The sequence below is a fragment of the Mauremys reevesii genome, linkage group 2, assembly GCF_016161935.1.
Source record: "Mauremys reevesii isolate NIE-2019 linkage group 2, ASM1616193v1, whole genome shotgun sequence".
In the NCBI taxonomy this organism is placed as follows: Eukaryota; Metazoa; Chordata; order Testudines; family Geoemydidae; genus Mauremys; species Mauremys reevesii.
In genome coordinates, this window is record NC_052624.1 from 82446270 (window position 1) to 82469296 (window position 23027).

At 42.4% G+C, this 23027-nt stretch overlaps 1 protein-coding gene across 8 annotated transcripts in view; it reads left to right on the forward strand.

The window, feature by feature from the left end:
* Positions 1–23027, forward strand: part of TRAK1 (trafficking kinesin protein 1) — a 136099-nt gene that overhangs the window by 63928 nt on the left and 49144 nt on the right. For 3 of the 8 annotated variants that reach the window (XM_039524005.1, XM_039524008.1, XM_039524012.1), the window contains exon 1: positions 10087–10105. The exons of the other annotated variants lie outside the window; for them this stretch is intronic. The gene's annotated coding sequence lies outside the window, so the exon portion shown is untranslated. Of the gene's footprint in view, positions 1–10086; positions 10106–23027 lie in introns of those variants that run through there. 8 annotated transcript variants of the gene reach the window in all.

Genomic DNA, 23027 nt, shown 5'->3' on the forward strand with positions numbered 1-23027 from the left:
AGGCATGCACATAAAATGCTCATCCAGGCTCATATCATCTCATGTCTTAATTTTACAACATCTTTCTCTCTGGCCTTGAGAAATGCAGTCTTTCCCCACTCCTATGCATTCAGAATGCTGCTGCAAAGATTTTTTTTTCTGAGCCTGTTGCCTTGACCATGTGACCCATCTTTTCATCTGCCCACAAGGTCCCCCTTCTCTGTCACATCAAACAGAAGCTAATTCTCTTTCAATGTTCTTGTTGGCCTTTCCCCACCTTATCTATTACCCGTCATTTACTATCAAGATGTCAACTCCTGTCTCTGATCAACCCATCATGCCAACCTCCATCACCCACTTGTTAAATTTTCAAACATATCACCTTTGTGCTTTCTCCCATGTTGCCCATCACACTTGGGAGGAACTCCCTGTAACATTCAGAAAGCTAGCTCATTATCCTTCTTCAAATCCCTCATCAAAATTCTCCTTTACTGTGATGCCTACAAAAAAATTGACAATGGCTAGGTTGCTCCTGTGCTGAGACCACTGCTTATCATGTTGACCATAATTTTCTCATTTTTTTCCCCTTGTATTCTGTCATGTGTTTGTATCCAGCTGTTGCCTTTTGTCTTACACTTAGATTATAAATTCTTTGAGGAAGGGATTGTCTGTATCTTCTGTGTTTGTACAGCCCCTAGCTGAAGGGTTTCCTGATTGGGGCTCCTAGGAGCTATGATCATAAAAATAATGGAAGTAATAACAATAGTAGGTAGACAAATCTGTGTGGGGCTTTTGAAAAGGTATGTGAAATGTATAGAGATCTAAACTGCCCAATGTCTTCATTGCTAGACTCTAGATGTCTATTTAAATCCTCCAGTGAGTGAGTGAGTGAAAATCAGGAAATACCATCTTTAAGCAAGCAGACTTAAAACCCAGGGGATATTATTGCACCTGTAGCTGGTGTTGTGAAACTAATGTGTGTGTTGATAAATCCTTTGCTCTTAAAATAGCATGGTTATCATTAGAGTTCATTGTGGTGGAGTATGTACACAAAACTAGATGCTGCTGATAAAGAGGAGGTTGCTAGGTCATTAATACATTACAATTTTTTTGTAAACACTGAGTCAAAGTGAGGATGTTGCCAACACTTTTTTGATCAAACCTTTTCAGACAGCTGCTGATTTGTTTCCCTTCAGTGGCACAGTTTGTTCAGAGATATAGCTTTACAAGAGAAATATGTGACTTTATGAACAGCAAGCTTGATATATTGTGACTCTCTTGAGCCTTCTAGCGGGGCTTCTCCCTCTCTGTCTGCTTGTTCATTGTGCTGCATTGAGCAAACCTGATCATAATAAATCTGCTCTGTGTACTTGTGTGCTGACCTATAGTTGTTTGTAATGTCTTTGATACTGTGGTCACTGGTTGTATTTGAAACCCTCTCCTTCAGCCTTGCCTGATAAGTATGTGTGTTCAGACACTCCACCTACCTTTTGTAGATCCTATCATTGCATCTTAGGTCAGCAAGCCTTTGCTCTCTCGACATCTTTCAGTCCCATCTCTCGACATCTTTCAGTCTCATCTTCTAAACACGTCTCTAATTTTTACAGTGCAAATACCCCATGCCTGTTAATAGTGACTGAAGCAGAACAGCACTGTTTTAATGATACTATCAAAAGAGGCCACAATGTTGTGCTATTTTAGTAGTCATTAAAATTCTTCCTTGTTCTCAGGATCCCTTGTTTTATCAGACTTAATATGTGACTCATAGTAAACATGCCAGCACCTAAGCACGTCCACCAGTTTGTTTTCACAATGACACACACACTAAGTCGAGCAGGTGTGGGGTGTTTTTTTTTTCCCCCTGCTTCCAACAAGGTTGCAGGTGTGGTGGTAGAAGCTCAAATATGAGACAAATGTTAGGGTAGGGTTGATGTTGGGTTTTCTCCCCTACAACTTTAACAAGATCACTTTGACATTCCCATTTTTGGAAAAGTATTAATGATTTGATGGCTTTTTTTTTTTTTTAACATTCTCTATCTAGAGATAAAAATTTAAATCTGTCTGGTAAATTAACACTGTTAACTTGATATATTCTGGTGTGGTAATGCCAGCAAGTATTTCAAATATGTGGGTGCAACCCCTCTCATAAAAGAGCTCCTGCAAATATCCTAAACCTCTGCTAAAGAATCAGAACTGAGTGTCCAGCTTGTAAGCCTACTATGCATGAAAAGGTAACTGAAATCCATGGGAATAATGGATATGGAGGGGTTGCAGGATGGGGCCCCGCTGTAGACACTCTCCAACATGCACCTGTTTCAGTGAACAAAGGCCAAAGTAAATGATTTGTCAGCTACAAACTAGATTAACTGAGAAGGATATTACACACAGGCTTGGAATGCTAGACTTCTGGCTCTATCCTGAAAACACACTCAAGCACAGCTCTTGCTCTGTGAGTAGTCCCCTTGAAATGAAAGGAGATACTGATAGTAATAAACACTACATCAGTCTTACCAACTTTCATGAATTTTATTGCGAGTCTCATGATATTTGATGGTTTTTCTTAAAGCACCAGCTGACAGAAGCAAAATATTTAAGAATCCCAGCTTTCACTTAGGGGAAAAAAAAATCTAGTCTCCATGTTTGTTGAGATAAGCTTGAAAACATGAGGAAAGTATACCCTAAAGGTTCAGAAACCAGAAAGCAAATAAAATAAACCCAAAACTTCTTATTTAAAAATCATCTCATCATTTTGGGGCCAATCATGATTTTCTGGGAATCTGACTTGTAATTTTTGAATACTTGCTATCCCTGTACTGCTCTGTAGAACAGCAAGTTTTGCAGAATCAGGACTTGGTAAATGGCAATAGGAGAGTCGTCCTTCCACCCAAAAACTTGCAATATTTTTCCATCTTTAATCATGTAAACTTTTAAGTAAACTTTGAAAAAAGAGATTAAAAACCTGTAATACAGGACATTGCATTTGTAGATAACCAGTGCATTGTATGCCCCTCCGTTCTGCTTGGCAAAATATTATGCTATCATTATAAAATAATTATCAACAGATTCAGGAATAAAAACATTTATGAATGTTCTGCAGTCACATACACTTGAATTAATGAATTTTTAAATTTCCCAATGGTGCAAAGATCTGGGGACAAAAATTGGAAATGTACCTTAATATTATCTGTCAAAATCCATAATAAAATTGAATCCTTCCTTCTCTAATTATGCAATATGTAAGGTAGTACCTTTGAAAGAATTACACCATTAATCAAATAAAAGTAGCTGATAATTATTACTTAACAGTCAAATGGGTTTGGGGTGTGCACTGTTGGTGCTGCCAAGTTTTCTCAACTGTAAATGAAGTTAATGGAAGCTGAAGGTGTTCAGTCCCTAACAGGATCAGGCTGCAAGTGGTAATAAACTAACTGTTAATCATTAACATTTTTTAAAAGAAAAATTGCTGCTCCATGCAAAGCAAATGGCTATGTATTTTAAATCCAGTTGTATACATGTGCCTGCATGGGAATAGCACTATGTTTTCTGAAAAGATGTTTTTTCTTTCTTTTTAAAAACTTTTTTAATAGTGTTAATATTCAGCTGCTCACATTGAAAGGCTCTGTAAGTGCATAATATAAAGCCTTAGTCATTTTTTTTTTGCCTCAGGGTTATTTTCCTAGTGCATTGTTATTAAGGCTGTTGTTACTACTTCTGTTAATAAAGTATGGTTTGTTTGTTTTTTTTATAAAATGAATAGGTTGGTAGGCATAGTTAGTGGAGAAGCAGCAAGCAACTTTTTAAAATAATCATAGCTTTTTAACAAAGATCTTGCTAAATTTTTCCCTTCTTTCTAATATCAAAATGCTGGTGAAACAAAAGCACAAATAACTATTTGGCTACTGTTTATCAATTGTACATAGACAAGTACCATTGATGAGCCCAGTTTTCAATTCAGTGTCCATCAAAATTCCTATGGAAATCTATGAGACACTATTGCTCAAGCAATGTAGGATTGAGCAATGGTTATAGAATAATATAAGCAGTATCTGGGCGTCTAGGTTATATTTAGGAACTAAACATACCAGTGTACAGAAAAATACATTTTAAAAAGTAATGAAAAAACAATGTTCTTCAATTTCCAGGAGATTACACAGAGAAGCATGATTAGGAGTTATTAGTTTTCTTTGGGTGGCAAGTCTGAGTCCAACTGAGGTGTCAATAGAGGCAGTTTTGCGATAAATTAGAGTACAAAGTCTCCAGGATCAGCTGCTATTCACCCAAGAGTTCTGATGGAACTTAAATATGAAATTCCAGAACTAACAACTGGGGCATGTAACCTATTGCTTAAACTAGCCTCTGAACTAGAGGGTAGCTAATGTAATGCTGATTTTTAAAGAAGTCTCCGGGGGTGATCCTGGCAATTACAGACTATGTCTAACTTCAATACCAGGGAAATTGGTTGAAACTATAGTAAAGGACAGAATTATTGGACACATAGATAAACACAATATGTTGGAAGGGTCAACATGGCTTTTTTTAAAGGGAAATCGTGCCTCCTCAATCTCTTAGGACTCTTTGAGGATGTCAACAAGCATGTGGACAGGGTTGATCCAGTTGATGTAATGTGCTTGGACTTTCAAAAAGTCTTTGACAAAGTCCCTCACCAAAGGCACTTAAGCAAACTAGGCAGTCATGAGATAAGAATGAAGGTCATCTTGTAGATTAGTAACTGGTTAAAAAAATAGAAAACACAGGGCAGGAATAAATGATCATTTTTCAGAATGGAGAGAGGTAAATAGTGAGGTCCCCTAAGGGTCTGTACTGGGACCTGTGCTGTTCAACAGGTTCATAAATGGTCTGGAAAAGGAGCTGAGGTGGCAACATTTGCAGATAATACAAAATTAATCAAGATAGTTACGTCCAAAGCTGACTGAAGATTTACAAAGGTATCTCATATAACTGGGTGACTGGGCAACAAAATGGCAGATGAAATTCAGCGTGGATAAATGAAAAGTAATGTGCATTGCAAAAAAATAATCCCAACTATATATACAAAATGTTGTGGTCTAAATTAGCTGTTATCACTCAAGACGTTGGAGTCATCGTGAATAGTTCTCTGAAAACATCTGCTCTATGTGCAGCGGCAGTCAGAAAAGCTAACAATGTTAGGAAAGGGATAGACAATAGGACAGTAAATATCATGCCACTATATAAATCCATGGTACACCCACACCTGGAATAGTGTGTGCACTTCTGGTTGCTCCATCTAAAAAAAAAAGATATATTAGAATTGGAAAAGGTACAGAGAAGGGCAACAAAAATGATTAGGCGTATGCAACAGCTTCTATATGAGGAAAGATTTAAAAAGACTAGGACTATTCAGTTTAGAAAAGAGATGACTAAGAGGAGCTATGATAGAGGTCTATAAAATCATGAGTGGTAGAGAGAAAGGGAATAGGGAAGTGTCACAGGGTGCTCCACTCACTGCTGTGCTGGCACCTCCTGGTCACTCTGGGGATTAACACTTGAGGTCAATGCCCCTGTCTGGTTTGCACACCTTCGCTCTGCCTCTCCCTCTCACTTGCAGCCCCTCTCTAAGCCCCAGGAACCATAGCGTCCTCTTTGTGACTATGCCCTTCGGCCGGGTCAGTCAGTGTTCTCCCCCCACCCACCCCTGGGGTAGCAAAGACCCTTCTCCCTAGCAGTTCTAGTCAGTCTTCCTTTCCACTGTCTCAGTGCCACTCCCTCAGTGGCTGGTAGGGGATCCGTGGCCCGCGCTCTACTTCAGGTTCCAGTCCAGGGACCCTCAGCTCAGGAGTTCTTGGCTTTTCCTACCAGCCCTCACTGCTCCTTTCCTGGACTGCTTCCTATTATTCCTTGTTTCCACCCTACTCTAGGAGTACCAGCTCCAAAACTTCCTCCCTCTTCCCAGGGAGTGACTGCCCCTTTCCCAGCAGCCCCCTTCTGTTGCCAGCTACCTGGTTTTATAGGCCTGGTCTGTTCCTGCCCAGCTGAGCCTGCTTTCAATTAGCTCCGCCTCCAGGTCAGCCTATGGAGATAATTGGCCTACTTGTCCATCTGTCAGTCCTGTGTGGGATGGACTTCCTATCATAGGAAGTGTTATTTATCCTGTCACATAATACAAGAACTAGGGGTCACCTGCTGAAATTAATAGGCAGCAGGTTTAAAACAAACAACAAAAGGAAGTACTTCTTCACATAACACACGGACAACCAGTGGAACTCATTGCCATGGGATGATGAGAAGGCCAAAAGTATAAGTGATTTCCAAAAAAGAATTAGATAGGTTCATCAATGGCAATTAGCCAAGTTGGTCATGGACAGAACCTCATGCTCCTGAAGTCCCTAGGCCTCCAACTGCCAAAAGCTGGGAATGGATGATAGGGTATGGATCTCTTGAAATTTCCCTGTTCTGTTCATTTCCTCTGAAGCACCTGGAATTGGCCACTGTCCAAAGACAGGACACTGGGCTAGAAGGACCTTTGGTCTGACCCAGTATGGCAGTTCCTATGTTCGTATGTAAATTTTTTTCTAATACTGATACCTCAATTTTCCTTAGCTCTTTTTCATCTCATTTATATTAAATATATCCTTTTACCACCCTAAGCAATACCTCACCCTCTTTGGTGTTACTCCCTTCAAGTACATCTCTTGTAAAATTTTCTGGCCCCACTCAGTCTTCTTTCTGCTTTCAATAAAAGGATCTGGACAGATGATCATTAATTTGTGCCCTTCTTATTCCCTCAATTGCTGTACTGTCTGTTATACCCTGGTGGAGAACGAAGATGCTGATGCATATACTGTTATTACCTCCATTGATTAGGCTAAGGAGCCACCTCCCTGACTGGGGTGGGGAATGTGAGTGATATTTTCTGCAGTCAGCATGGGATATCTTCCTGCTATTAAGTGATAAGGGAGACAGTTAAGAAAGCACTAAATAGCATTTGTGAAAGATTAGAAAAGAGTTACCCTTTATACAGACTCCATGCTTTGTGATGCTGGCAGACCAGTTGCCAGCTCATGCCAAGACCTCAGGCCTTACTGAACACTGACAAATGCATAGCTGGAAACTAATCTGGCCACCTGTGTGTTAGCATTGTTAAAACAGATCTTAAATTTATAAGAATGTGTTTAGTGTTTGGACTTTGAAGTGCATGTGAGTGGCTCCACGCATTAATCTCACTTACCATATCTGTACCCCATGTTATAAGTTAATATTTAAATGTTTGCTTTGTAACTGGAAACATCCACAGTCAAGAGAGAGGCATTACCAAGTGTGAAATCCTGATTTTCCACAAGAGGTGCCGTCATCTGTCCAACAAAAGAAGGCCTATAGATAAGGCTAAGATTACGTTATGGAGATCACGGAATCCATGAGTCCTGTGACCTCCATGACATTTTCCATTTCAGCCCCAGGGAAACTGGGCTGGAGCTATCAGCCGGCAGGGGCCCTGGAGCTCTGAGCTGTTGGGGGACCCCACAGCTCTGAGGCGCTGCGCATGGCATGGGAGGGACCCTGAGCTCTGAGGCACTGTGCACGGCGTGGGAGGGACCCCGCAGCTCTGAGCTGCTGCAGGTGGCTGGGGGGACCCTGGAGCTTCGAGACAGGACCCCACAGCTCTGAGCCGCTGCAGGCATATGGGGGACCCCACAGCTCCTAGCTGAGACTCATGCCAGGTGGACCCTGGAGCTCCCAGCCATAGCAGGTGCTGGACCCCTTCTTCCCCTCCCACAACAGAGCTGGGGATCAGCCCCATTTTGTCACCGTTCTTTTTAGTTAAAGTCAGGGACAGGTCACATGCTTATGTGAAATTTTGATTATTGCCCATGACCTGTCTATGACTTTTACTAAAAATAACCGTGACAAAATCTTAACCTTACTTTTAGACACCAGACGAATCATTGTGGAACATCAGTGAACAAAAGAATTTGTTGATTGCTCCCGCTCCACCCCAAGGAGGAGGGGACATGCACAAACGGTCGTCCCATCACAATCTGAACTCTGGGGGAAGGGAATGAAAATCTCTGACCAGAAGGAACTATATCACTGTGCGGCTTGGAATTTGGAGAGGTCAATATTTCTAAGCTTAAGCAAGGGATCCCCAAGCTGCTTTGCTTGGATTAGACCTAAAGGACAGATAGAGCCTGCATATTACAGCAGCTTCTGTTATCGTTTGAAACCTAAGCCTGTAACTCCTTTGCATGTATATGTTTACCTGCTTTAACCTTGTAAATAACTATTGTTTCTTTTTCCTAGTTAATAAATCGTTACTTAGTTTATTACACAATTGACTACAAGCATTGGCTTTGGTGTGAGATCTGAGGTACAATAGACCTGGGATAAGTGACTGGCCCTTTGGGACTGGGAGTGACCTGAATATTGTGATTTTTGGTGTAAGGGACCATTTATCACAAAGGCGAGCTTGCCTGGGTGGCAAGAGAGACCACAGTGCCCAAGAGGACTGTCTGTGACTCCTTGTTAAGGCTGTTATAGTCCTTGAGGAGTTCACATTTGATACTTGGTTGGTGAAATCTAATTATAGAACAGACAACCACTTTAGGGTTTGAGCCCTGGTTTGGAACAGTCTGCCCAGAGGTTGGTACCCATGTTCACGAATCAGTTAAATACTATTTGTGAAAGACTAGAGAAGAAAGTTTACCTGTATACAGACTCTGTGCTTAATAAAAAGTTTTGCAAACACAAATGACTCAGACCTGTTCACTCCTGCAGACTTTTGTTTGTTGTTGGAATTGAGAACTTGTACCTCTTTAAATATCAGAGGGGTAGCTGTGTTAGTCTGGATCTGTAAAAGCAGAAAAGAGTCCTGTGGCACCTTATAGACTAACAGATGTATTGGAGCATGAGCTTTCGTGGGTGAATACCCACAAACGTATTGGAGCATGAGCTTTCGTGCTCCAATAGACTAACAAACGTATTGGGGCATGCGCTTTTATGGGTGAATACCCACGACCAAGTGGGTATTCACCCACAAAAGTGCATGCCCAAATACGTTTGTTAGTCTATAAGGTGCCACAGAACTCTTTGCCGATGTATGACTTTAGTTCATTCCTTGCGCTGACCCTGTTCTTGAAAATATGCTGTGATGCAACACATGCATTTCTGATATTGCAATATTTCAGTTTCCCAGACAGGTTGTAGAATACACAGTGAGTAAAAGTGACAGTGGAAAATATGGCACTGTAGGATTAATATGGCATGCAAGTTAAAAGCTTGGTTAAAGGGTAGAATGGCAGTGGGGGCTTGGGGTTTTTGTTTTTGTTTTTTGCTTTTTGAAAGTTTTTTATTGCTCTGAGATCAATGAAAAGCTGAATTCTTTACCTTGTTTTTACCCTAAGACTAATATTGCAGTCAGATTTATGGCAAAACAAACGTCGGATATAATATACAGTAGCAGCACGTTTCCAAGATCTATATATTCAACAGCCCTGTGAAACCTGTTACTAGTAGCATTAGGCAATAATTTACAAAGGTGACTTAACTTAGTAAAGTCCCCACCCTCAAACAGGTGTAGCAGTGTAAGTATCAGTTTGTACTTCCTTGTTGCTATGATATTTTTAGGAAGCTACCATTCACTTTGAATAGGGGGATAGAAATTTGTCAGATGAACTGCTTCTTAAAGAGAGATTTCAGCACACTAACTTGTTTATATGAAATGTTCAAATAGAGCTATTAAATAAATATAACAACTTTTGGATCTGGTATGATGAACAATATAATATTTTTAATAATTATTAGATGGTTCCCCCCACCCCCGCTCTTCTGTGTATTTTTTCAAAGGTGTTGTGCTAATGACGACATACACAAATAATTAGCTAGTAGTTTTAGTTGAAGTATGTTAACTGATGAAGATGGTACCTCTTCCATGGGGACTTTACGTGGGTCATTTCACAAATGTAGCCTCAAAGGAGATGGCTTGCCATCTCCCCGGATACTAAGGTATAGGACAGTTTCTGCCTTGGGATGATTTTAGCAATGTCAGTAAACGAATCCATACATGAAGAGGAAAGCTTTGAATGTGACTGTGAAAATGAACACGGGAACACACAGAGGTTTCACAATGAAAACCTTGATATCTTGGAAGAAGGTACTTTTTATGTTCAGTCTAAAACTTTTTATGCTAATAAAATAGGGCATGAAATAGTTCATTTAAAGTGAGTTTAGAGATTTTTTCAAGGTTTTAAATCACATCTAGAAACAGATTGTGGTTCATTGGTTGGTTCCTGTGAGTAAAGGTTGTGGAGAAACTGTACTATAAATTAAATCTGAATAAGATGAGTCTTAATTTTGTGGGTTTAAAAAAAAAGTAAATATATTCAACAAATGTAGTTTGTCTAGCTCAAGTAGTAATTAGCTTTTAGTAAGAAAAATTGACTTTGGAAATTCTTCTTTTCAAATAATTTTTCAACTACTTGTAGGTTAAATGTTTGTGCTTTCCTCCCCCTTCCCTATGGCAGGTGTGTGTGTGGAGGGTGAGGGGACGGAGTTGTGTGTTTGTTTTATGGTTACTTACAGTGGGTCAATTTTAGAACAAATGCAAACTTCAGACTTAATTATGAAATCCTAAGTATGTAAATTAAAATGTAGTGTGTTCATATTTTAAGATTTTAAAAAGTTATTTGTGACGGAACATGAATTGCAATGCAAGACAATCAAGAAGGCATGCTGGTAGTTTGGAGAGGGAGTGCTGATGATTGTGTTAGTGCTGTCATTGGATTTTCAGTCTTGGTTTCCTGGCTGCTATGGAGACAGCATATTTTGCCCCAGGACTGGAGACAGGAGTAGACAGGGAGTGTCTTTGTCACTCAAGTGATCCCTCCAGCCAGTTAAGCATTTGAACACTGCCTCATGTACTGTACTTGATACACTGAACAAAACATATAATTGGTGTCATCTTACATGCTACAACATTCCCTCGGAAGCAGCAGCTTTATAGATGAATGCTGGCACTCCAAAGAACACTGTCCTGTCATGCTGCTGTCCAGAGACTGCAGGGGAGAACAATAGAGATTAAGGAGAAGAATAGATTGAGTATGAAGAGAGTATTTTGTGGACAGAAGAATATTAATCGTGATGGCTACAAGGGTGAGGGATAAAGCAAGACCATCTTGTCAAACTCGCTGGTTTGTTTAAAAGGAGTTTAAAAAAAAAAAGTTTCTCTTGAAATATTTTGAGGGCAAACATGGTAATGCTCCTGTTGCATGGGACTTCAATTTGTTGTGTTTCATGTGATTTTTTTTTTTTGAATCAAGTATATGTCTCTTATCATAGAATATCAGGGTTGGAAGGGACTTCAGGAGGTCATCTAGTCCAACCCCCTGCTCAAAGCAGGACCAATCCCCAGACAGATTTTTTTTTTACCCCAGTTTCCCTAAATGCCCCCCTCAAGGATTGAACTCATAACCCTGGGTTTAGCAGGCCAATGCTCAAACCACTGAACTATCCTTCCCCCCTTATGATGCAGTACCACCTCTCTTTACCCACTATTTGAATGAACAGCCCTCCCCCTTTGCTATCTGAGGTTGCAAGAAAATGCTACGCTAATCCTTAAACTTGTGGACAAAAGGTTGTTTGTGTAAGAAATCATGGGTAAAAAAGGAAGCTTTAAAAGAACATATAAGTACCTGTGTAGTTTGTTAGACAGGAGGCAGATGAGGACACAAGCACAAAATTCTATACCAAGGAGAAACATCCAATTATTTCTTGCTAGTAAGCTGGCAGAAAAGGGAATCTGACAGATAACAGCCTATGTCTGTGGGAACCGTTCATAGAGTGTTTGCTGTGTGTTCCTAATTTCCTTCATCATGTTAAGGACAGTGAGTGATAGAGAGAGGTGTCTGATAGAGCTTCATTGCCCATCTGATTGAGAATGACCAGCAGAATGCTTCTCTTTGACTGTGTAGGTAATTTTGGTGTAGTGACTGATGTGGTTTATACAGCAATTTTTAGATGTTGTGATGAATTGCCCTCATACCAGTTTCTGGTATACTTAATAAGAACTAAAACTTGGCACCAGTTTTATATGTTGGATATGTCTTGTTTTATGTACTGGGAGCAATTAGTTACAAACACCCTAAAAACCCTCAGCTAGATGTAGACACAGTACAGTGATAATCATGAGCACATTATTTGTATACTGTTATTTGTGGGACAACATATGTTCATTGTTCAGGAAGTGGGGAAGGGTTGAGAATATTTTGGTACTTTCCTGTGGACTGACTACTGTGGAATTTTATGTAATGAACATGGCTCATAGTGACTGTTCCAGCTTTTATGGATAGAAAATTAACTTCTAAAAGCCGGTCCCTCTTTTTGCTGATTTGTGAGCCCCTCACCTTATGCTATTCAATGGTCTGGCAGACTGAATCAAGCTTATTTTCAAACATAGGAGACAATTTCAAAACCTTTTCCATGTCATTTAGCTGCAGATAAAGATTGTTACCTGTTTGGGAGTCCCAGTTAGAGCCTACTATTATTACTGCAGTATATATTATTAATGTAACAATTGCATCCAGAGGCCTGAGTCAGGATCATGGCATGTAGCAGGGCCACTGTGATAAATGCTGAACAAATCCATATCGTGACTCAAGCCAAGATTTTAAAAAATGTCTAGTGATTTTGGAGGCAATGATGTTGGGCCCAGGTTGAGACCCTGTAAAGGGACCTGACTTTCAAAAATTGAACACTCATATGCTGAAAACCCAGGCCCCAGGTTTGATCCTCAAATACTCAGGCACAGAACATCACTTGTGGCTGCAGTCACTGCCCCAAAGAGCTGACAATCTAAGAAGAGAATTGACATAGTTGGGGGAGGAATACAGTCAAATGTATATAAATTTGTAATTTTAAATCTTTTCAAAGATATACGTGGGTGAAATAAATGCCCGCTAACCCCATCTACCACTCAGACCATTGTTTTTGATTAATTTCTTATAGGTATTGAAGTGGGAATAGGTTTTTTACAGAAATTTGGAGGTTAGCAGGTTTAGGTCACTTCACAGAGAGCAATCCATGCCTAAGGTTCAGTGTATAAGGAGTTATGGAGTTCTGTGAGAAGATTAATAAGTTGCAAGGCCAGAAGGGGACCACCGTTATCATGTAGTCTGACCTCCTGTACAACACAGGCCATAGAACTTTCCCAAACTAATTCCTAGAGCAGATCTTTTAGGAAATCCTGATTTTAAAATGGTCTGTGATGGAGAATCCACCACAACCCTTGGTAAATTGTTCCAGTGCTTAATTACCCTTGCTTTTAAAATGTATGCCTTTATTTCCAGACTGAATTTGTCTAGCTTCAACTTGCAGCCATTGGATCATGTTATATCTCTCTCTGCTATATTGAAGAGCCCATTATTAAATATTCCCCTTGTTGGTACTTAAAGACTGATAACGTTACCCTTTAACTCTTTCTTTGTTAAACAAAATAGATTCAGCTCTTTGAGTCTATCACTAGAAGACATGTTTTTAAATCCTTTAATCATAATCACGGCTCTTATCTGAACTCTCTCCAATCTATCAACATCCTTCCTGAATTGTGGGTCCCAGAACTGGACAAACTATTCCAGCAGCAGTTTCACCAGTTTCAAATACAGAGGTAAAATAACCTCTCTACTCAGACTCAAGATTTCCCTATTTGTGCTTCCTGGGATTACATTAATTCTTTTGGTCACAGGATCACACTGGGAGCTCATGTTCAGCTGATTATTCACCAGTCTCCAAGCCTTTTTCAGAGTCACTGCACCCCAGGATAGAGTCCGGCATCCTGTAAGTATGGCCCACATTCTTGGGTCCTGGATGTATATATTTACATTAGGCATATTAAAATATATATTGTTTGCTTGGGCCCAGTTTACCAAGCAATCCAGATTGCTCTGAATCAGTGACCTGTCCTCTTCATTATTTACCACTCCCCCAGTTTTTGTGTCATTTGCAAATTTTATCAGTGATTTTTTTTCCCAGGCCATTGATAAAAATATTAAATAGTATAGAGCCAAGAACCAATACCTCCGGGATCCTCATGGAAACAAACCCCCTCAATGGCAATTCTCTGATCATAGTTACATATTGAGACCTATTAGTTAGCCAGTTTTTAATCCGTTTAGTGTGTGCCATGTTAATATTATATCATTCTAATATTTTATTCAGAATGTCATGTGGCACCAAGTCAAATGCCTTACAGAATATAAGTATATTACATCAACACTGTTACTTTTATCAATCAAATTTATAATCTCATTTAAAAAAAAAACTACTCTCAATGTAGTAGAGGAAAACTCTTCCAGTGCATACCCTGCCTTAGAGGGCACTCTACAAAATGGCTGCCATCTCACACTTTTGTGCCCCCTCCCATGCCCTAATTGTTCCCCAAACCTTTTGTCTGTTTAAGAATGAACAATATAACACATCATTAGTTTGCTGTATTTGAGACTTCAATATTGGAGCCTTCATGGAGCCAAGCTGTTGGAACACTGTCTGGGTGAACTGTGGTTGTAATCTCCCTTTAAACCACATAAAAAAAAAGATTCTGTCTGTCTTCCATAAACCCATACTGACTGGATTAATTACATTATCCTCCTTTAGTTTGTTATTAACCAAGTCCCTTATCAGCCTTTCCATTATCTTGCCTGGGTTCAATGACAGTCTGACAGGCCTGTAATTACCTGGGACATCCTGGTTATCCTTTTTAAAAATTGGCACAACATCAGCTTTCAGTTTTTTATATTCATTACTATCAACTTCCCCTTTCTTCCATTTGTTTTATATATACATAATTGGGTTTTTTTGTTTGTTTGTTTTTACAGCTGCCTTCACTTCCCCTCTAAACCAGGTTTTTAACCAGCACAACCTCCTTCCTCAATTGTGGGATTGTGGCTTTGGAGGCATTATAGTAAGGTGTTCTTAAATTATTCCCAGTTATTCACATATGTCTGAGTAAGTTCTTCTTCCCAGCTGATACAGCTCATACATGACCAACTAATGATAAGGCTGGAGGCATTGGGGGAGCAGAAGCAGCAGCAGGTTGTGGAAAATGCTGAAAGAGTGGATAAATAGGAAGGAGGGGTAGAGTTGTAAAGGTCAGGACAAGAAGCCTGCACTTAATGAAGTGAAATGGTTTAGAAAGTAGAAGGGATTCATATGGACATGATGTGGCCAGAGTGGTGGGCAAGGGAGAGGATCTTAGCAACTGCATTTTCTCTGGACCTGAGGTGGATGACTGGGCTGTAGGAAGGGTGGAGAGGAGGAGTCTAGGATAGTCAAGACCCAGGTGATGAGGCCTTGGACAAGAGTTTTGACTGTTTGGGTGTAAGGAAGAGAATAGATCTCAAATGTTATATCAGAAGAACTGACACAACCTAGATGTTGGGGCAAGAGAGAGTCAGGTGGTGATGAATCCCAGGTTGGCCAGTCTGAGTGACAGGGAACATTGTGGTGGTATCAAAGTAACCTAGAATAGGGAGAATTGTGAAGGGTATTCAGGATGAGATATCAGAGAGAGATGTCATGAGTAGACAAGTAATTTGAGTGTCATCATCCAGGAGCAGTTGAGATGGTCCAGAGGGAAGATGTGATTGGAGAATAGGGAAGGGTAAAGACCTTAAGACCCCCATGGATTGTTGGACACGGGAGGAAGAGGATTCACTGAAGGAGTGATCACAAAGGCAGGAGAATAAACCTGGATCGATGGAATCAGGAACCAAGGGCGGACAAGATTTCAGAGATAAATGTATGATTGTCAGTGTCAAACAAGACATAGGTTGAGAAAGATGAGGGTGGAGTACAAGGATTTAGCCAGGGAAAAACCTGGGAGAGCAGTTTCAGTATAATGGAGAGGGTCCAGAATGGAGCTAGAGGAGAAGAATACGAGACAATGGTTGTAAAGGGTGCATCCAGGAAGATTAGCGGTGAAGGCAGATGGGAGCAGTAGCTGAAAAGACAAGTGGCATCAAGGGAGCACAATTGTTTTTGTCGGGGAGGGGAGACTAGGGTATGCTAGTGATGGGGAAGAGTCCAGAAGAAAATAAAAGATGCAGAGGAGCGAGAGTGAGAAAGCAAGTGGATTAAGGGAGATGGGATTAAGAGACAGGTAGAGAGCAGAGCAGAAATCTGTGTCAGTAATGGGTGAGAAAGAGGAGAAATTTCTGGAAGAGACAGGGAAGGGAGCTGATCTTTAGTGTGAAAAAGTCAGTACAGTCTTGTACGGAGAGGAAGGGAGGAGAGATGTGGGAATGATTCTAGAAGAGAGGTAAAAATAGCAAAATAAGGGGCTGGGGCTGGAAAACCGGATGTCTGACTGACCTGTTTGGTATGAAATTGCCTTGCAGAACTTGCTGTTCTTGTGCAGGTCTGATTTGAGAAGTTTCACTATTTTATGGACTTGGGTCTTTTGGATGTAACTGTCCAAATTAGAGGTTTCCCAAATCAGTTTCCACCACCAGGATTCCACTTTAGTTCTGAAGATCTGAGCAATTGGAAACTGAGGGCTTGTCTTCACTATCGTGGAGATCAATGCTGTTGCAATCGATGCAATGGGTGTCGATTTAGGAGGTATAGTGAAGACCCGCTAAATTGATGGCATAGCGCTCTCCGGTAGACTCCAGCACTCCAGCTCCCTGAGAAGAGTAAGGTAAGTGGACCGGAGACCATCTCCTGTCAACACAGTGTAGTGAAGACACTGCAGTAAGTTGACCTAAGCTACATTGACCCCCAGCTATGTTATTCCCATAGCTGGAGTAGCGTAACTTGGGTCGACTTTCCCCGGTAGTGTAAACAAGGCCTGAGTTCCAAACACAGAGAAGTCAGTACAAGCAGATCCACCTTTTGTCCTCCCATGAATCTTCCTTATCTTGTTAATCTTGCTCCTGTGATTGTTGTCAAAGTTACTTTGGCCTTCTGGACTTGACATTAATGAGAGAAGCAAGGGAGAATCGTTCAGGATGACTGTCTTTGTTGAGTTCTATGGCTCTCAATGTAGTAGAGGAAAATTCTTCCAGTGCATACCCTGCCTTAGGGGAACTCTGCAAAATGAATAGCATCTCACACTTTTGCATGCCCCTTTCCCCCATGCCCTAATTGTTTCCCAAACCTTTCGCCTGTTTAAGAATTAATAATATAACACATCATTAGTTTGGCTTGCCAACTACAAAACCAGTTTCTCCTCTCTTGGTTTTCACACCTCAGCTGCTAGAACAGGGCCTCATCCTCCCTGATTGAACTAACCTTGTTATCTCTAGCCTGCTTCTTGCTTGCTTATATATACACACCTGCCCCTGGAAATTTCCACTACATGCATCCGACGAAGTGGGTATTCACCCACGAAAGCTCATGCTCCAATACGTCTGTTAGTCTATAAGGTGCCACAAGACTCTTTGCTGCTTTCATCATTAGTTTGCTATATTTGAGACCTTATATTGGAGCCTCCATGGAGACAAGCTTTCGAACACACTGTGTGTAAACTGTGGTTGTAAACTCCCTTTAAAACACATCTTAGTTAGAACTTCTACAAATTTCAGAGGAAGAAATCATTGCTTCTTTGTATAAAATCGCATTGTAAACTGCACAATTAGACTGTCAGCAAGCATAGAATGTGATTATTATTTTGTTTTATTTTGACCTGTGTGTTGGTGGTATTGCTTATAGAATTTGTAACTTAGTGGGAAAAAATAGCTGCTGTATCTGCTTGCTGACTGTGACTTGACAATGGCTAGGCAGTTGATGTGCTGTGACCACAGTTTTATTATACTAATAGTTTTCTCACTGTCACATGGTGATCTCCCCCACTGTTATATCCACTTATTACCTCTTTTCTTGTACTTTGATTCTAAGCATTTTGAGGCAGTTACTCTCTTTGTTATGTGGGTGCATGGTGCCTTGAACAATGGAAGCCTGAACACTAATGGATGCCTCTAAGGACAACCACAATACAAATATTTAATAATAATAATGTTTTTCTAAACAGCGAATGACTGGCTTGCAGCATTTCAGGGATGGGAAGTGTTTCTGTCCAATGATAAAATAGTTTTGTTGTGGATTTAAGTTGTATATATTGAGTATTGTCACTAGGCATGATACTATACAAGCACTGAGGAAGACCATTCCTTAACCTAAGGACTTTTTAATAAAAAATGGTGGTGAATTAGGACGTTGAGGGAAAGGAAGCAGAAAAGTACAGTAACTCTTCACTTAAAGTCATCCCGGTTAACATTGTTTTATTGTTACGTTGCTGATCAATTAGGGAACATGCTTGTTTAAAGTTGCGCAATTGTCCCTTATAACATTGTTTGGCAACCACCTGCTTTGTCCACTGCTTACAGGAAGAGCAGCCCCTTGCAGCTAGCTGGTGGGGGCTTGGAACCAGAGTGGACCGGCAGCCCCCATATCAGTTCCCCACTCCCCTAAGTTCCCTGTGCAGCAGCTGCCCAGCAGGCTACCAATTGCAGGCAGTTCAGCTGTCCCTCCCCCACTGCCATGTGCTACTCCTGCCCTCTGGCTTGGAGCTGCTCCCCGGAGCCTCCTGCTTGTTGTGCAGGAGAGGGGGACTAATTTCAGGGTGGTTCCCCCCCCCACACACACACACACTTACCCTTCTCCATACAGAGCGGGAGAGAGACACATCAGGGCTCAGGACGTAGAGAGCTGGTCACAGCTGCAGTCTCAACTTCCTGATCTTTTTAAAGGCAATGTACTTAGAATAGAGTCATCGAGTCATAGACTTTAAGGTCAGAAGGGACCATTATGATCATCTAGTCTGACCTCCTGCACAATGCAAGTCACAGAATCTCACCCCCCGCCCACCACTCCTGTAATAAATCCCTAACATATGCTATTGAAGTCGTCAAATCATGGTTTAAAGATTCAAGGTACAGAGAATCCTCCAGCAAGTGACCTGTGCCCCATGCTGCAGAGGAAGGCGAAAACCCCCCAGGGCCTCTGCCAATCTTTCCTGGAGGAAAATTCATTCCCAAACCCAAATATGGTGATCAGCTAAACCCTGAGCATGTGGGCAAGACTCACCAACCAGACACCCAGGAAAGAATTCTCTGTAGTAACTCAGATCCCACCCCCTCTACAGTGGCGTCACCAGGTGGAGGGAAGAGGGAGAGTGAGGGGAAAAAAAAGACGCCACCCACTGCGGCGCTTTTACTGAGGGGGAGCGCTCCAGGTCTTCGGCAGCACCTTGGCGGCGGAACCTTCACTCGCTCCACAGGTCTTCAGCGGCATTTTGGCAATGAAGCTTCAGTGCCACCGAAGACACCTGAAGCGAGTGAAGGTCCTGCCACCAAAGTGCCACCGAAGACCAGGAGCGCTGCCCCGTCAGCAAAAGCACCACAGCGGGTGGTGCCCAGTTCAGACCCATGCCGCAACAAGGAGCAGAACGTCAGGCCTGGCTGGGCCGCACGTGGAAGGAAGGAGGCAGCTGGGGTGCTGCGACCCTGCACGCCGGAGGACTACCGGGGGTGGGGGAACATGTGGGGAGGGGGTGCTGCCAGGGGGACCCCAGATCCCAGCAGCGGGGGGCTCTCAGCAGGGGGCAGCCCAGCAGCGCTCTCTGCAGCGGGGCAGCAGCATCGCCTTGGGGACAGTGCAGACTCGGATTCGACGGGCCAGACCCAGCACAGGGCACACTGAGCAGGGGACCCCTGAGCTAGGCTGTACCATCTCAGTGGGGGTGGGTGATGGGCTGCAGTTCCCGGGAGGGGACCCAGCTGCCCCCCCCCCCCCGAAGGCTAATGGCCCAAGCCTGTGCACGTTCCCCAGGGATCGCATACTGTGCTGCTAACTCCTTTCCCCCTCTCCAGCACATGGTGCAGTCTGTTCCAACCTAGGGCGGTGCTGTATCAGCCAATCAAATCATAACTTGGGGGCCTTCTGACCAATCAGCTGCTGCTTCATGTTACAACCTGATGCAAGGAGAGAGGCATCGGATAGTTCTTTAAAGGGTCACCCAGGTGGCAGGGGGTGGGGAAGGGGAGAGTTTGGATAGACCAATGGGCGGTGGCGCTGTTTTTTTTTCTCCCACAGGTGTGAGTTGGAACCCAAGCTCCTGGGTTAGTAAAATTAAAAAGGCGCCACTTATGCTCAGTGGGGGAGTGGCTGCTCCTCCCACTTCACCCCCTAGCTACACTACTGCCCATCTAACATCCCATCATAGGCCATTGGGCATATTTACCGCTCATAGTCAAAGATCAAATAATTACCAAAATTAGGCTATCCCATCATACCATTCCCTCCATAAATTTATCAAGCTTAGTCTTGAAGCCAGATACGTCTTTTGCCCTGCTGCTCCCCTTGGAAGGCTGTTCCAGAACTTCACTCCTCTGATGGTCAGAAACCTTTGTCTAATTTCAAGTCTAAACTTCCTGATGGCCAGTTTATATCTATTTGTTCTTGTGTCCACATTGATACTGACCTTAAATAATTCCTCTCCCTCCCTGGTATTTATCCCTCTGATATATTTATAGACAGCAATCATATCTCCCCTCAGCCTTCTTTTGGTTAGGCTAAACAAGCCAAGCTCTTTGAGTCTCATAAGACAGGTTTTCCATTCCTCACATCATCCTAGCAGCCCTTCTCTGTACCTGTTCCAGTTTGAATTCATCCTTCCTAAACATGGGCGACCAGAACTGCACACAGTATTCCAGAAGAGGTCTCACCAGTGCCTTGTATAATGGTACTAACATTTCCATATCTCTACTGGAAATACCTTGCCTGATGCATCCCAAGACGGTATTAGCTTTTTTCACTGCCAAATCACATTGGCGGCTCACAGTCATCCTGTGATCAACTAAAACTCCGAGGTCCTTCTCCTCCTCCTGTTACTTCCAACTGATGCACCCCCAGCTTATAACAAAAATTCTTGTTATTAATCCCTAAATGCATGACCTTGCACTTTTCACTATTAAATTTCATCCTATTACTATTACTCCAGTTTACAAGGTCATCCAAATCTTCCTGTATGATATCCCGGTCCTTCTCTGTATTGGCAATACCTCCCAGCTTTGTGTCATCCGCAGACTTTATTAGCATACTCCCACTTTTTGTGCCAAGGTCAGTAATAAAAAGATTGGTCTCAAAACCGATCTCTGAGGAACTCCACTAGTAACCTCCCTCCAGCCTGACAGTTCACTTTTCAGTATGACCCGTTGTTGTCTCACCATTAACCAATTCCTTATCCACCTTTCAATTTTCATATTGATCCCCATTTTTTCCAATTTAACTAATAATTCCCCATGGGGAACCATATCAAATGCCATAGTGAAATCGAGGTAAATTAGATCCACGGTGTTTCCTTTTGTCTAAAAAAATCTGTTACCTACTCAAAGAAGGAGATCCGGTTGGTTTGGCAAGATCTACCTTTTGTAAAACCATGTTGTATTTTGTCCCAATTACCATTGACCTCAATGTCCTTTACTTTCTCCTTCAAAATTTTTTCCAAGACCTTGCATACTACAGATGTCAAACTAACAGGCCTGTAGTTACCAAGATCACATTTTTTCCCTCTCCTAAAAATAGGAATTATGTTAGCAATTCTCCAGTCATACAGTACAACCGCTGAGTTTACAGATTCATTAGAAAATCTTGCTAATGGGCTTGCCATTTCATGTGCTAGTTCCTTTAATATTCTTGGATGAAGATTATCTGGGCCCCCCGGTTTAATCCCATTAAGCTGTTCGAGTTTGGCTTCCACCTCGGATGTGTTAACTATGTACCTCAATATCCTCATTCCCATTTGTCATCTTGCCATTATCCCTAAGCTCCTCATTAGTCTCATTAAAGACTGAGGCAAAGTATTTGTTTAGATCAGGGGCAGGCCAACTTTTTGGCCTGAAGGCCACATCAGGTTTCCAAAATTATATTAAGGGATGGTTAGCGGAGGCTGTGCCTCCCCAAACACTCTGGTGTGGCCTGGCCCCGCCCCCTATCTGACCCCTCCTTCTTCTCGCACCCTGATGGCCCCCTGGGACTCCTGCCCCATCCAAACCCCCTGTCCCCTGACCGCCCTCAGATTCCCCACCCCGACTGTCTCCTGCTGCCCCATCAACCCCCCCCTCCTTCCTGACAGCCGCACTGCCCAGAGCGCCAGGACAGGCAGCCGCACCACCCAGCTGAAGCCAGCCACGCCATCACGCAGCACAGAGCACCGGGTCAGGCCGGGCTCTGCAGCTGCGCTGCCCAGGAGCTTGCTGCCCCAGGAGCTCACAGCACCGCTGTCTAGAGCACTGCACCAGCGGCGGAGCAAGCTGAGGCTGCGGGGGAGAGTCCGGGGGGCGAGGCAGGAGGGTCCTGCGGGCCGGATGTGGCCCACAGGCCAGAGTTTGCCCGCCTCTAGTTTAGATATTGGGCCATGCCTAAATTATCCTTAACCTCGACTCCACCCTCAGTGTTTAGCGGTCCCACTTCTTCTTTCTTTGTTTTCTTCTTATTTATATGGCTATAGAACCTTTTAGTGTTGGTTTTAATTCCCTTTGCAAGGTCCAACTCTACATGGCTTTTGGCCTTTCTCACTTTATCCTTACATGTTCTGACCTCAATAAGGTAGCTTTCCTTGCTGATCCCGCCCATCTTCCACTCCTTGTAGGCTTTCTGCTTTTTCTTAATCACCTCTCTGAGATGCTTGCTCATCCAGCTTGGTCTACAACTCCTGCCTATGAATTTTTTCCCCTTTCTTGGGATGCAGGCTTCCGATAGTTTCTGCAACTTTGACTTGAAGTAATTCCAGGCCTTCTCCGCCTTTAGAGCCACAAGTTCTTCAGTCCAATCCACTTCCCTAACTAATTGCCTTAATTTTAAGTTAGCCCTTTTGAAATAAAAAACCCTAGTCACAGATCTGTTTTTGTTTATCCTTCCATTTAGTTCAGCCTACGTAAAGGGGCAATGCGCATCTCTCTCTCTCTCCCACACACAGGGTGTGTGTCTCTGTCTGCCATTCTGTCTCCCCTTCTCTATTTGTGCTGCCTTGTAGAGTGTGAGCTACATTAACAACAATGTGTTAACCCTTGAGGGCTCAGCCG